This window comes from Henckelia pumila, chromosome 2, assembly GCF_033568475.1.
Source record: "Henckelia pumila isolate YLH828 chromosome 2, ASM3356847v2, whole genome shotgun sequence".
In the NCBI taxonomy this organism is placed as follows: Eukaryota; Viridiplantae; Streptophyta; class Magnoliopsida; order Lamiales; family Gesneriaceae; genus Henckelia; species Henckelia pumila.
In genome coordinates this window covers 148,141,670-148,154,979 of record NC_133121.1, presented here as the reverse complement: position 1 = coordinate 148,154,979, position 13,310 = coordinate 148,141,670, and positions in this window count along the sequence as shown.

The following is a 13,310-nucleotide window of genomic DNA, read 5'->3' as shown; positions in this document are numbered from 1 at the left end:
GTGCAAAGCAGTCCAAGACTAGAGGAATAAAGTAGATATGATTAACAACATAAATAAAAATTTTAAAGTTCCTACTAACTCCCATTTCATCAACTTTATCAACACATTTCCTTAAAACTTCAGGTTTATGAAAAATAAATCTCGGAACAAAATTAGATATGATTAACAATCTGCTTCATGGGAATACCACAACTCTCTAAGAATTTGACATTGGGCACCAGAGTCTTTTCCAAATCCATTATGAGGAACCACCCAGATACATGTGTGATAAATGTAACGAAAATGAATTAAATCGAAGCGGGTTAAAATCCATTTTCGGGCAGCCTATTGTACGCCTGTACCTCAAGAAAACCCACACGAAACTTGAATTAAAGGCTAGAATGGATCTTAAAATCATCCCAACTCAAAGCTAAAAGTAATATGGAAACCGAACAGCAGCTTCTCCCCAGAAAATCTCGTCTGAAAGTTACTGGAAAGAGCTAGAGGAATAGGGGCTAGTTCAAATTTGTATTGAGATTTGATACAGCCTCTAGGTATCCGAAAATGACAGAAATCGATGAAGAAATGCTACAGAAACAACGCTCAAACAGCAGCTCGCCGGACTGTTTGATCCGGACAAAACCTTACTCAAAATCTTCGATTCAAGGTTTGAAAGAAAGTTTAAAGTGCGACAAATCAAACACCTAAAACAATTTGAATTACCGGCAGAAGTGGGCGGCGATTCGGCGTTCGAACCGTTTGATTTGAGTGATGGGATAAGTAATACATAGATAAGTAATATAATGTAATAAAAAAATAAATAAAAAATGATAGTTAATATGTTATTTGATTTGATTAATAGATTATAGTTTGTTTGACTTGATTGATTAAATTTTATATAAAAATATTAAATGACCATTTTGTCCTTTTAACAATAAATAAAATATAAATAATATTATTTATAATGGGTAATATAATAATTTAAATTCAATGATTTGATTGATGTAAGATAAATTATTAAATGATTTGATTGATGTAAAATTAATAATTAATAGATGGATAAATAATATGACGAGAAGAACGTGAGATGAGATGAGATAATCTATACATATATTAGTAATATCGTGTACCAAACGGTAGAAATATAATAGAAAAAGATGAGTGTACAATATGTGAACCAAACACCTATATTTATAAGGTAGAGGGATTAGTGTAGAAAAAGAAAATTACAATCAAATCAATCAATTACAAATCATATATATATAACCCGTTTGGGTTTTGGCTTTATGCGGGTCTAAAAGATAGCCTACATCTGCATATCCTATTAAATAAAAATTTTATTTTTTCGAATAAAATAATCTCATGTCAGTTGTACCACGAAGGTAACGAAATATATGTTTTACACCATTCCAATGTCTTCGGATTGGAGAAGAACTATATCTTGCTAGAAGGTTGACAGAAAATGCTATATCTGGTCGAGTACAATTTGCAAGGTATGACAATGCACCAATTGCACTAAGATATGGTAATTCAGGACCAATGATATTTTCTCCATATTCAAGTGGACGAAAAGGATATTTCTTAGTGTCAAGTGATCGTACGACCATTGGTGATGCTAATGAATGTAATTTGTCCCTGTAAAAGCGTTTTAATATTTTCTCTGTGTATGAGGATTGATGAACAAATATTTCTTCTGAATAAATGTTCGATTTTCAATCCGAGACAAAACTTTGTTTTCCCCAAATCTTTCATCTCAAATTCACTTTGTAAATAATTGGCAGTTTTAGTGAGCTCTTCGGGAGTTTCTATAAGATTTAGATCATCGACATATACTGTCACGATTGCAAAACCTTCATCCGTCTCTTTTGTAAAAACGCATGGGCAAATATCATTATTTGTGTAACCTTCTTGTAGTAAATACTTGCTAAGGCGATTGTACCACATTCGCCCAGATTGTTTTAATCCATATAACGATTTTAGCAATTTAATTGAGAATATGGTCTTGGGATTTGTATCACTTGCTTCTGATGGTTTAAATCCTTCAGGGATTTTCATGTATATGTCGCTATCAAGAGAACCATATAAATATGCAGTGACCACATCCATAAGTCGCATATCCAAATTTTCTGATACAACCAAAATAATTAAGAATCGAAAAGTGGTGGTGTCTATCACAGGTGAATATGTTTCCTCGTAGTCGATTCCAGGTCTTTGAGAAAAACCTTGGGTTACAAGTCTGGCTTTGTATCTTACAATTTTGCCATTTTCATTTCTTTTTCGTACAAACACCCATTTGTATCCTACGGGGATTAAATTTTTGAGTGTTTGAACTACGGGTCCAAACACTTTACGTTTTTCTAGAGAATCTAATTCAGCTTGTATAGCTTCCTTCCATTTTGGCCAATCATTTCTTTGTTGATAATCTTTAACAGATTGTGGTTCGGGATCATCAGTACCTTGCATAATATCAAGAGCCATGTTAAGTGAGAAAACATTATCGATGTGCGTATTTCTGCGATCCCATATTTTACGAGATATCAAATAATTTGTTGAAGTCTCAATATTTTCACGTGGTTGTGATTTTTCATGGATCACATTATCCACATCTGTTTCATTTAGATGTAAGGTTTCTTTTTCTGGAGTTCTCAAACCTTGTTTTTCTTGTACCTTTCTTTTTCTGTGTACTCTATCTTTTGAACCAATTGGTCGGTCATGCTTCTGGCGTATTTTAGATTCATTTTTCGGTAAAGTATTATATGATCATGCAGGGACATCGATCTTCACTAGGGTATTCTCTACTTGTATGTGTGACTTTGTTACATTTTTTGTATTAACAAAAGCATCAGGTAATTGATTTGCAATTATTTTCAAGTGAATGATTCTTTCAATTTCTTGCTCACATTGTTTCTGGTATCGTAATGAGATAATGTTTTCTCATTCCAAAAGATTTTTCGTTGTTCTTCAGGATACAAATTTGCTCCACCCAATGTTGGAAAATTTGTTTCATCAAAATGGCAATCTGCAAATCTTGCAGTAAACAATTCGCCTGTTAAGGGTTCCAAATATCTAATGATAGAAGGTGACTCATATCCCACATAAATTCCAAGTCTACATTGGGGACCCATTTTGGTTCGTTGTGTAGGTGGGATAGGTACTTGTACCGCACAACCAAATACTCTAATGTGAGAAACTTCAAGTTCTTGACCATATGCAAGTTGCAATGGTGAATATTGGTGGTAATTAGTTGGTCTTACACGAATCAACGATGCAGCGTGTATGATAGCATGACCCCAGACTGAAGATGATAATTTTGCTTTCATGAGTAGCGGTCTTGCAATTAATTATAATCGTTTAATAAAGGATTCTGCAAGACCATTTTGTGTATGGACATGGGCTACTGAATGCTCGACTGAAGTCCCTATTGACATACAAAAGTCATCAAATGGTTGTGATTTAAATTCAGCAGCATTATCAAGACGAATTGCCTTAATTGAGTGGTCAGGGAATTGAGCTCGTAGTTTAATCATTTGCCCAAGTAGCTTTGCAAAAGCTATATTTCGAGTTTTAAGTAAACTAACATGTGACCACCTAGTGATGCATCAATCAATACCATAAAGTATTGAAATGGTCCACATGATGGGTGTATAGGCCTACAAATATCCCCATGAATTCTTTCCAAGAATGTTGGAATTTCAACATCAATCTTCGTTGGGGAAGACCTTATAATTAGTTTACCTTGTGAACAAGCCACACATGAAAATTCACCATTTAGAAGAACCTTTTGATTCTTTAATGGATGTCCACGCGAATTGTCTATTATTCTTCGCATCATTGAACTCCCAGGGTGACCAAGTCGGTCGTGCCATAATATGAAATTTTTCTTGTCAACAAACTTCTTGTTTGTGACTGTATTTGCCTCAATTTCCTTTATTATTATGCAATACATCCCAGAAGAGAGTGCACGTAATTTTTTTTTTATATGTTTTTGACCACATATCATAGATGTAATACAAAGGTATTCAACATTGTTTACATTCAATGTTTCAATATGATATTCATTTCTGCGGATATCTATAAAGCTAAGCAAATTTCTATTGGATTTGCTAGCATAGAATGCATTTTCAATATATAGGCTTGTCTCATTTGGCAGAATGATTTTTGCCTTTCCATGACCTTCAATAATTTTTGATGCACCCGATATTGTTATAACATTATTTTTAGCTAATGTTAATTCCAAAAAATACCTTTTACTTTGAAGGATGGTGTGTGTTGTACCACTATCGGCTAGACATATGTCTTGGTATTCTACCATTAATCTAAAAGAAATGCATAATAGATTAAGTTACAACTTCAATATTCATAAGAAGGAAATTATATTAAATACAGTTCTCAAATTATTAACCACTATTACCACTGAAAATAAAATTGTACTAAATAAAACCAAAACCAAAACCAAAAAGGCAAATCTTAATATTATAGAAAAACAACATAGATAACCAAAAGCACTAATCTTAGGGACACGAAAACATTAAAGGAAGAACTTGATCACTCTATTTTTTCTAGCACACCACCCCCAATCAAATAATCAATATTCTTGTCTGGTTGTGCAAAGAAATCAGAGACATCCAAGTGAGTTATATCAACAGGGCCATCATCATCAGCAAAATTTGTCTATATTTTTCCCTTTCCTTTGATCGAATTGTGGTAGAGATCCACAAGATGCTTTGGAGTACGACAGGTACGGGACCAATGCCCCTCCGTTTCGCATTTGAAATACTTATCTTCATACTCTTTCATGTTTATCCTTTTTTTTTTCTTCATTATTCGGTTTCCACTGCTGGTGGTTTGTTTTTTGTCTCTTTCCATCATGTTGCTGGTAATTTTTGTTTTGACCATGGTCATGCCAACACCCACGCCCACGTCCTCTTCTAATATGGGGATTTTGAGTTGAGTTGACATTCACTTCAGGGAATGATATTTCATTTGCTTCAGGAAATGGTGTAGAGCCAGTTTGGCGTAATTGATGATTTTTCAATAGTAGTTCATTGTTCTGTTCAGCAACTAGTAGACAAGAAATAAGTTCGAAGTACTTTTTAAATCCACGCTCACGATATTGTTGTTGCAGGAGCCCATTTGAAGCATGGAAGGTGTAGAATGTTTTTTCAAGTAGATCTTGATCAGAAATATTTTCTCCACAAAGTTTGAGCTTTGAACAAATCTTGAATAATGCGGAGTTATAATCGCTTATAGATTTGAAATCTTGTAGGCAAAGATGGATCCACTCATAATGGGTTCTTGGGAGAACTACACTCCTCTAATGGTCAAACCTTTCTTTAAGATTTTTCCAAAGTTCTTGTGGGTTCTTCATAGTGAGATACTCATCTTTCCATCATCGAGATGGTGGCGAAGAAAAATAAGTGATTTTGCAAGATCCTGCATTCATTATTTCCTTCGTTTATTGTGTTTCCAAGATCCTTAGAAACAAGGTGAACTTCAGCATCCAAAATCCATGACAAAAAGTTTTTTTCACTGATGTCAAGAGCTTCAAATTCAAGTTTTGTAATGTTTGTCATTGCGACTGTTAAAAATAAAAACAAAAAAATTTAAGGATAATAATAAATTTATATATATATATATATATATATATATATATATATATGAAACAAGTTGAATATATACGTGCAAAAAAAAATGTACAAAATAAATAATTATTTTATTTACTTATTTATTAAACAATGTTATAAAATTGTTTAACAAATAATTATATATACGTGCAATCTAGATATATAATTATGTTAACAAGTAAATTAAGCATATAATCACACTTATGGAATCAAATTTATTAACTTTCCTAAGAAGGATAAATCTTCACATAAACATAATATCAATTAATGTCGAGTAAAAAAACAAATAAATGCATTTAAAAAAATATATAATATTCCAATATAAGACACAAACATAAAAGTGTATAAAAGTCAATATTCTTCGGGAATGTTGATAAACTTAAGATCTTGGATAATATTCTTCAGGAATATTGAAAATATTATATATTTATATTGTATCCATAGATCTATCAAGATTGCCAATAAGAATATATTGTGTTACTTCAAGAACATCAACATAAAATTAAAATTAATGCTTCTTCAGGAGCATAATATAAACATAAAATATGAGATACTTTGAGAGCATCAATATTAAATTTTAATACTGTGGTATTACCGGAGCATTGAAACTATTGGCAATAATAATAATAATAATAATAATAATAATAATAATAATAATAATAATAATAATAATAATAATAATAATAATAATAATAATAATATTTGTGCTATTTCGAGAGCATCAATATAAAAGTTACATATTGCATGTGCTTTATCGAGAGCATCCACACAAAGATTACAAATGAAAAATTATTTATGAGTTCTACCTTAAAGCTAGAGTACTCGTGTTGATAACGTGTTATAAATTTAGTGGAGAAAGATGAGAGATTAAAAGACAAGAGAAAATATAATAGAAAAAGATGTGTGCAATATGTGAACTAAACACCTCTATTTATAGGGTAGAGGGATTAGTGTAGAAAAAAAAAATTACAATCAAATCAATCAACTACAAATCATATATATATAACATATATATATATATTTTTTGAATTAAGAGTTTTTCATAAGTGTCACTATAAAGTTCTTTTAACGATATTTTTAAAAAAATGTCCACATAAAAGTGTCACAATAGGCATTTTTTCTTGTAGTGGGTAAACGTGCCTGAGCTTATATAATAATAGCATTTTAGACTTCGCTTTTTAAAAAATCAGACATAAAGAGCATGTAAATTAAAATGTTTTGATAAAATACTTCAGACTGAGATTATAAGTCTAAATCAAACTGATCCGATCAATCAATTGGACAAACTAAAAGTGTTAAGATAAGAAAATAATCTGATAGCATAAAATTGATCTGGAAGAGTTCTGATATGACCAAGCTATTTGTCTAAGCAAACTAATTTGGACCAGATCAACTTCACAAAAAGTCAACTAGCTCATACAATAAAGCATTCTATCCAACTTATTCAAAAAGACTTTGAGCTTATTCTTGCAAAAGATAGAGGAATTCCTCATTCTAATACAGTTCAAAAAGCATCCGCACTTTGGTACTATATTTGAAAGATGACAAAGACACGTGGGACACTCTGCGTTCATGTCAACTAATATGGAACATTTATATGCCGACTATTTTAATGAACGTTAGATTTTTGTATATAAATATTTCAAATCTTCAATGACCACTGAAAGTTTACATTGAGAAAAGCTTGAAGTTCTTGTAACAAGCTAGACTATTATCAGTCCAACTTGATTGCACACTCTTAATTGAGATATTAGATCAATTTTGTGATCAATGTGTGCCATTTTACTTTCAAAATGTTGATTGTAAAAGAGTTGTTTCTCTTTTAGAAGATTGTTATGAACAGATAGTCTAATAGACTTAGTTGCTAGGACAAAGGGGGACGTAAAAGTTTAGCCTTTGAACTTACATAAATAAATTCCTTTTGTTCTTCTTTACTGCATTTATTTATCTATGATCAGTTTAATTTTGTTGCAAGTATATTTCCGCACTGGTAACTTTGTCAAGAAAGAAAAATTTTGATCCTGGTAACTCAGTTCAATAATCTCTGAAGTTCAAAAAGGGTTAAAAATTTTAAAGTAGTTTTTATTCACCCCCTCTAAACACTTTTTCGATCCTAAAAAGTAGTATCATAGAGGGTTTCTTCCTTGAATTGAGCTATATTTGATCATTATGATTTCTTTTAATTAACAAAATAACAATGTTTTATAAGGAAGAATATGATGATTGAAAGATTCGAATGCGGGCACACCTATCAGCTCAAGATGATGACATGTGGTATATTATAAATAATGGACCAATGAAGATCATGAAAACAAACACTGTTATACCCATCATAGAATACTCTTTAGATGATTTAAAAAACCCAAACAAGAATGGAATACTGGGGACAAAAATAAAGCTAATCTATAAATCGTTGCAAAAGATGAACTCTACAAAACTTGGATAAAAATACGTTTAGCAAGATCAAGACATGTACCACAACTAAAGAAATTTTAAAAAAACTTACTCAACTCTGTGAGGGAAACAATCAGGCTAAAGAAAAAAAATTGACTGTGGCCACACAGAAATTCGACATCATCAAGATGAAAGCTATAGAAACAATGAATGAATTCGATGAAAGATTCAACGACATCATAATTGAACTGGATGCTCTAGGAAAGAGTTAACACAACAGAGAAATAACTCTAAAATTAATGAGAGATCTACCAAGAGAATGGATGTCAAGACCATTTTCATGCGATAATCAAAAGATCTCAACAAAATCGAGTTGCATGACCTATTTTCTAATCTAAAAACTTATGAATTCGAGTTGAGAACTCAGCTTGAAGAAGAACCAATCATCTCACAAGCAACAAAAGCTCTGGCAGCAATAGAAGAGTCATGATGAAAATCAGCAGAGCAATGATTCAGTGTCTCTGTTTGTAAAGAAGTTTTGAAAATTCATAAGAAAGAACCACAAACTTCCAAAGATCTAACAATAAAACCTCCTATAGAAAGGAACGATCTGGAGATGATCAAGCTTGTCATAATTGTGGAGGAATGACAACAATAGAAGAGTCTTTAGGGGTGGCTTCCTTGGTCGAAGTCGAATGGATGACTACATGTCACACATTCCATTCAACCCTTAGAAGCACCTGACGTTAAAAACTGGATCTTATCTTTCAGCTCCATCCTGCTGGAATCCACATAATACGAAACTCTGATGCCAACCTTGGCAATGAAGATCTTGGAAAAGCCTAGGTATCCTGCTATTCCAACTTCTGATACTACTATCGTCATTGAATTCGTCTCGCAATCCTACAAGGGATAACCCAAAATCCATACTATGTCCCAAAGAATCTTATTGCATGCTCTAATACCATAATTGTGTGACCCGCACCGTGATCAACTACTAATCAGAAGCTTAAGCATGCAATTAATCAATAAATAATCTTAATCAAAGTAAATTGCGAAACTTAGATAAATCAATACCAGAAAAGCAAAACCTAATCGTCAACCCTGTCATCCAGTCTTGGTCACCACTTAACCTCCTTTCCATTAGGAGAACTACCTGCATCTGTCCCATTGAATGGGTATCCAGATAACAGAAAATAACCGGAAGTGAGCATAAAAAGATCAGTACGAGAGTATGAGTATATACTAATGTGTGTATGTATGCAAATGAACTGGGTACCAAGACACTCAAGTCAAGAAACTGGCTCATAGACCGGGCCCAGGGTATATACCACGTTGCGCCGTCGCCTCAGGAGGTGGCTCATATATCCAATGGATAATGGTGACCTGATACTAGTACGTGTCCAACCATAACGGTGACCTGACACAAGACTTACGTATTCAATCATCCATAAACTCGTAGGGTGAGCGCCCTACTACAGGATACCTCTAAGGTAAAGGCTCAATATGCTCATGTATGCAACATACAGTCATGACATGTTGAATATAAAGGCATATAAAATATGAAATCAGATAATATATACAAACACATAATACATTCATACTCAATCTGAATATCTCGAATAATGCTTTTGTACCTTACTAAGGGCTAAGGCAGATCCTAGAAGATTCCCTCTAGGTTCAAGCCTACCATGCAGCACTACAATACATAAATACCATGTATTGTCTAGTATGCCAAACATCACCTAACATGCTCTAAAATCCTTAATAAAACTATAACATACTCCCTATTTCTTATAAGAAGCCAGAACCATACCTTTGTCCGTATTCATCCCGCTGATGATGCATTTCCCAGTGCTTGGGCACAGCCTAGCTACGAACCCTAGACACCTCGCCAAAGCTCCGTCGCCTGGCCATTACTACGGACATTGTTTGATATATAAAAATTACTACCTACTCCAACTTTTAAAATAAGAGTACCAAAAATCTATTAAAATCGAGCTAACATGGGCCAAGGAGAGGTTTGATTTGCATTTAAAAATGAGGCCTCGGACCCCTATTTATAGGGTACGATCGGACAGATCGGACGCTCCGATCGGCATGTCTTGCCACGTGTTGTGATCTCATTGACACTTGTTCCGCCAACACATCGGACAGTCCGTTCTCTAAATCCGACGGTCTGATCTTTGCCACATGTTGATTCCAACTTGACACCTAACAGGGGGAGATCGGACGCTCCGTTCCGGGATCGGACGCTCCGTTCCGGGATCGGATGCTCCGATCTTGTCCGAGTTTATTTTGCAATTTAGTCCCTTAATCAATTTCTTAATCACGTTTAAGTTCCTTAATCTTATAAAATGGAACCGGACTACTACACTAGCCATCTGATAAGAGCAGCAAAATCAATCCTCAAGGCCATTTACCTATGTCCCAAATTCAGTGTATGCTTTGATACCAATAGATGTAGTAACCCAACCCAAAATCACTAATTAACCAAAGCTTAAAGCATGCAAATCGACTTAAAAGCGGTAAATCAGAAATCCAGTAGAAACTTAATTAAAACAACTAAAAACCACCGGCAGAATACAACCAGTATCCAAATCCAAATAATCCTGTTATAAAACCCCATCGAAAATAACAATACTAAAATCCCAAATACAGAAACTTGGTACAATACAAATCCGCCCTTTTGCAGCTTAACGATCGCTATCACTTGGTTCGTCCAACCTGAGTCCTACCCCATGGAATGGGGTGTCCAGAACAAAACCAAAGACGTGAGCATAACAAGCTCAGTATGAAAACATGATTATACAAGTTCTATGAATGCTAATGAAAATGAAGGGTACCGGAAACCTTTTCAAAAATCACTGCTCAGCCATAGACGCCATGATATGTAGTACGCTGGGCCGTCGTATCAGGAGGAATTGCTATACCATAAATCCGTGAACATATCCGGATCCAAAACTATGGTATCCATCCACAAAAATATAACGGGTCTGAGTGACCCCTCTACTAGTTATAACAATAATACATGCTCAAAGTGTAATGCATGCAACAATAATATCCGTGACATAATCCATGCACATATAATCAATGTCACATAAAACATGCAAACATAGAACATGCATACTTAACCAGGGTATCTCGGATATTACGTTCGTACCTCAAAGTAGGAAATCTAGCGATACAAGTCCTCTAGTCCAAGCCTATAAGCATACAATCATTGTATCATTATTTATCCTCTAAAAGCCTTAGTAGTATATCTGCGTTCGTAGTCAGCCCTTTGATGACGATGATCCCAAAACTTGGGCACAACTCCGCTACAATCTCGGTAGCGCTTCTCTATTGATCGACCTTCAAAAGAACATCCAAAAAACCCTAAAATCTAGTAGAAATCGAGAGGGAACAGTTTGAATTGGCAAGTGTAAATGAGATCTCGGTCCCCTATTTATAAACGGAGATCTGAACTTCCGATCTCTCGATCGGAGCTTTCGATCGTTAGAGGTGTTCAAACTTCGGATAAAACCGAAAAAACCGAAAATCCAAACCGGAAAATCCAAACACCGAACCGAACCAAAAACCGAAATTTGAAATTCGGATATAAATATTAAAACTAAAATTTATTTGGTCTGGTTTTGGATTATATATCTCAAAACCGAACCGATCGAAAAAATCAAAATTTTATTAAATTAATAATTTTATTTATATATTTATTTATAATATATATTTTATGAGATGATATCTAGTGAATAAAAATTATTTTTAATAATTTTTAGTTGATTTCTTTTTATTTAACTCATTTAGACTTTGAATATAAAGGTTTTACAAAGAAATCATTTAAAAGATAACATATTATATTTTAAAATATATTTATAATATTAATTAAAATAATTATATCAAAACCAAATTAACCGAACAAAATAACCAAACCGATTTAGTATAAAACCGAATCGAACCGAAGGAAAACGGTTCGGATATCGGATTATATATTTCTAAAACCGAAAACCGGAAAAATCGAAATAAAAAACGGAAAACCAAACCGATCCAACCGATGAACACCCCTACCGATCGTGTTTTCGATCGATCTCCACCAACCACGTATCTCCAATTTGATAACTCGGATGCCGACAGTAATTCGGAACTACCGATCGTAGTTCGGAGCTTCCGAACTCCTTATTTTCCAATCATCCAATCAAAGCACATGCCCTGTTTGGCTGTCACACGATCGGAACTACCGATCTCACGTTCGAAACTTCCGAATTGTTCATATCTTCCGATCAGCAATGCTAGCTTCCGAACACAATCGGAACTTCCGATCCTCCTTCGGAACGTTCGATCTCTCCCAAATATTCGTAGTCTTAGAAACCATTTTTAATCGTTCTGAATTCGATTATGAATTTCTTAAACTCAAATTAGCATCCCTTAATCATGCTTAAGCAATAGGTTAGCTCAAGTAGGAGTCGGGCTACTACATTATGTGTTCAAACTGGACAAAGAACTATGTAGAATGAAACAATCATCTTGAGCCTGGTATGATACCTTATCAATGTTTCTGACTGATCATGATTTCATTATTAGAACTGTTGATAAATATTTATTTAAGTTTACTAAAGGTGATCATACCCTCAAGTGTAAATTTATTTTGATGATATAATCTTTGGTTCAACTAACCCCAAAGTGTATTAGGTTGTTCAAGTTGATGCAGAAAATATTAAGATGAACATTATGGGTGAAATGATATTCTTTTTTGGACTGCAAGTGAAATGACATTCCACACAAGGAAGAATCCACACTAGGACTTACCCAAGTGCCTATCCCGGTACTCATAGACTTAAAAAATACAAATCAGTTCTCGACTGATTAAATACAACTTGACTGGTCAGTCCTCGAGTGACTATACAACAATGGTGTTTTACACATTACAATAAACTGATCTTGATACAAAGTGTTACAGCTTAATTCTTCGCACAATTTGATCCTTCACTAGACCTGATAAAATCTTGAATTCTTCGGCTCGAAACGATTCTACAATGTAAGCTTGAACTCTTTGAAATATAACTTTCAGTTGACATGAAAATATGGCTTAGTTCTTTGTGAGGCGGCAGCTCTTGGCTGACTTTGATCCTTATTTATAGGTGAGAATGCAAAAATATGACAATTCAAAAAGTTGCATACAAAAAGAAACCGTTGCTTTGTCTTTTATTCAACGTTAATAATCTCTGAAATCCGTACTAAAAGTATGTGTATGGATTCTGCTTTGTTGCAGTGTATGGGAAACCTTATTCATAAATATTGGGCACAACTGATTGTCCT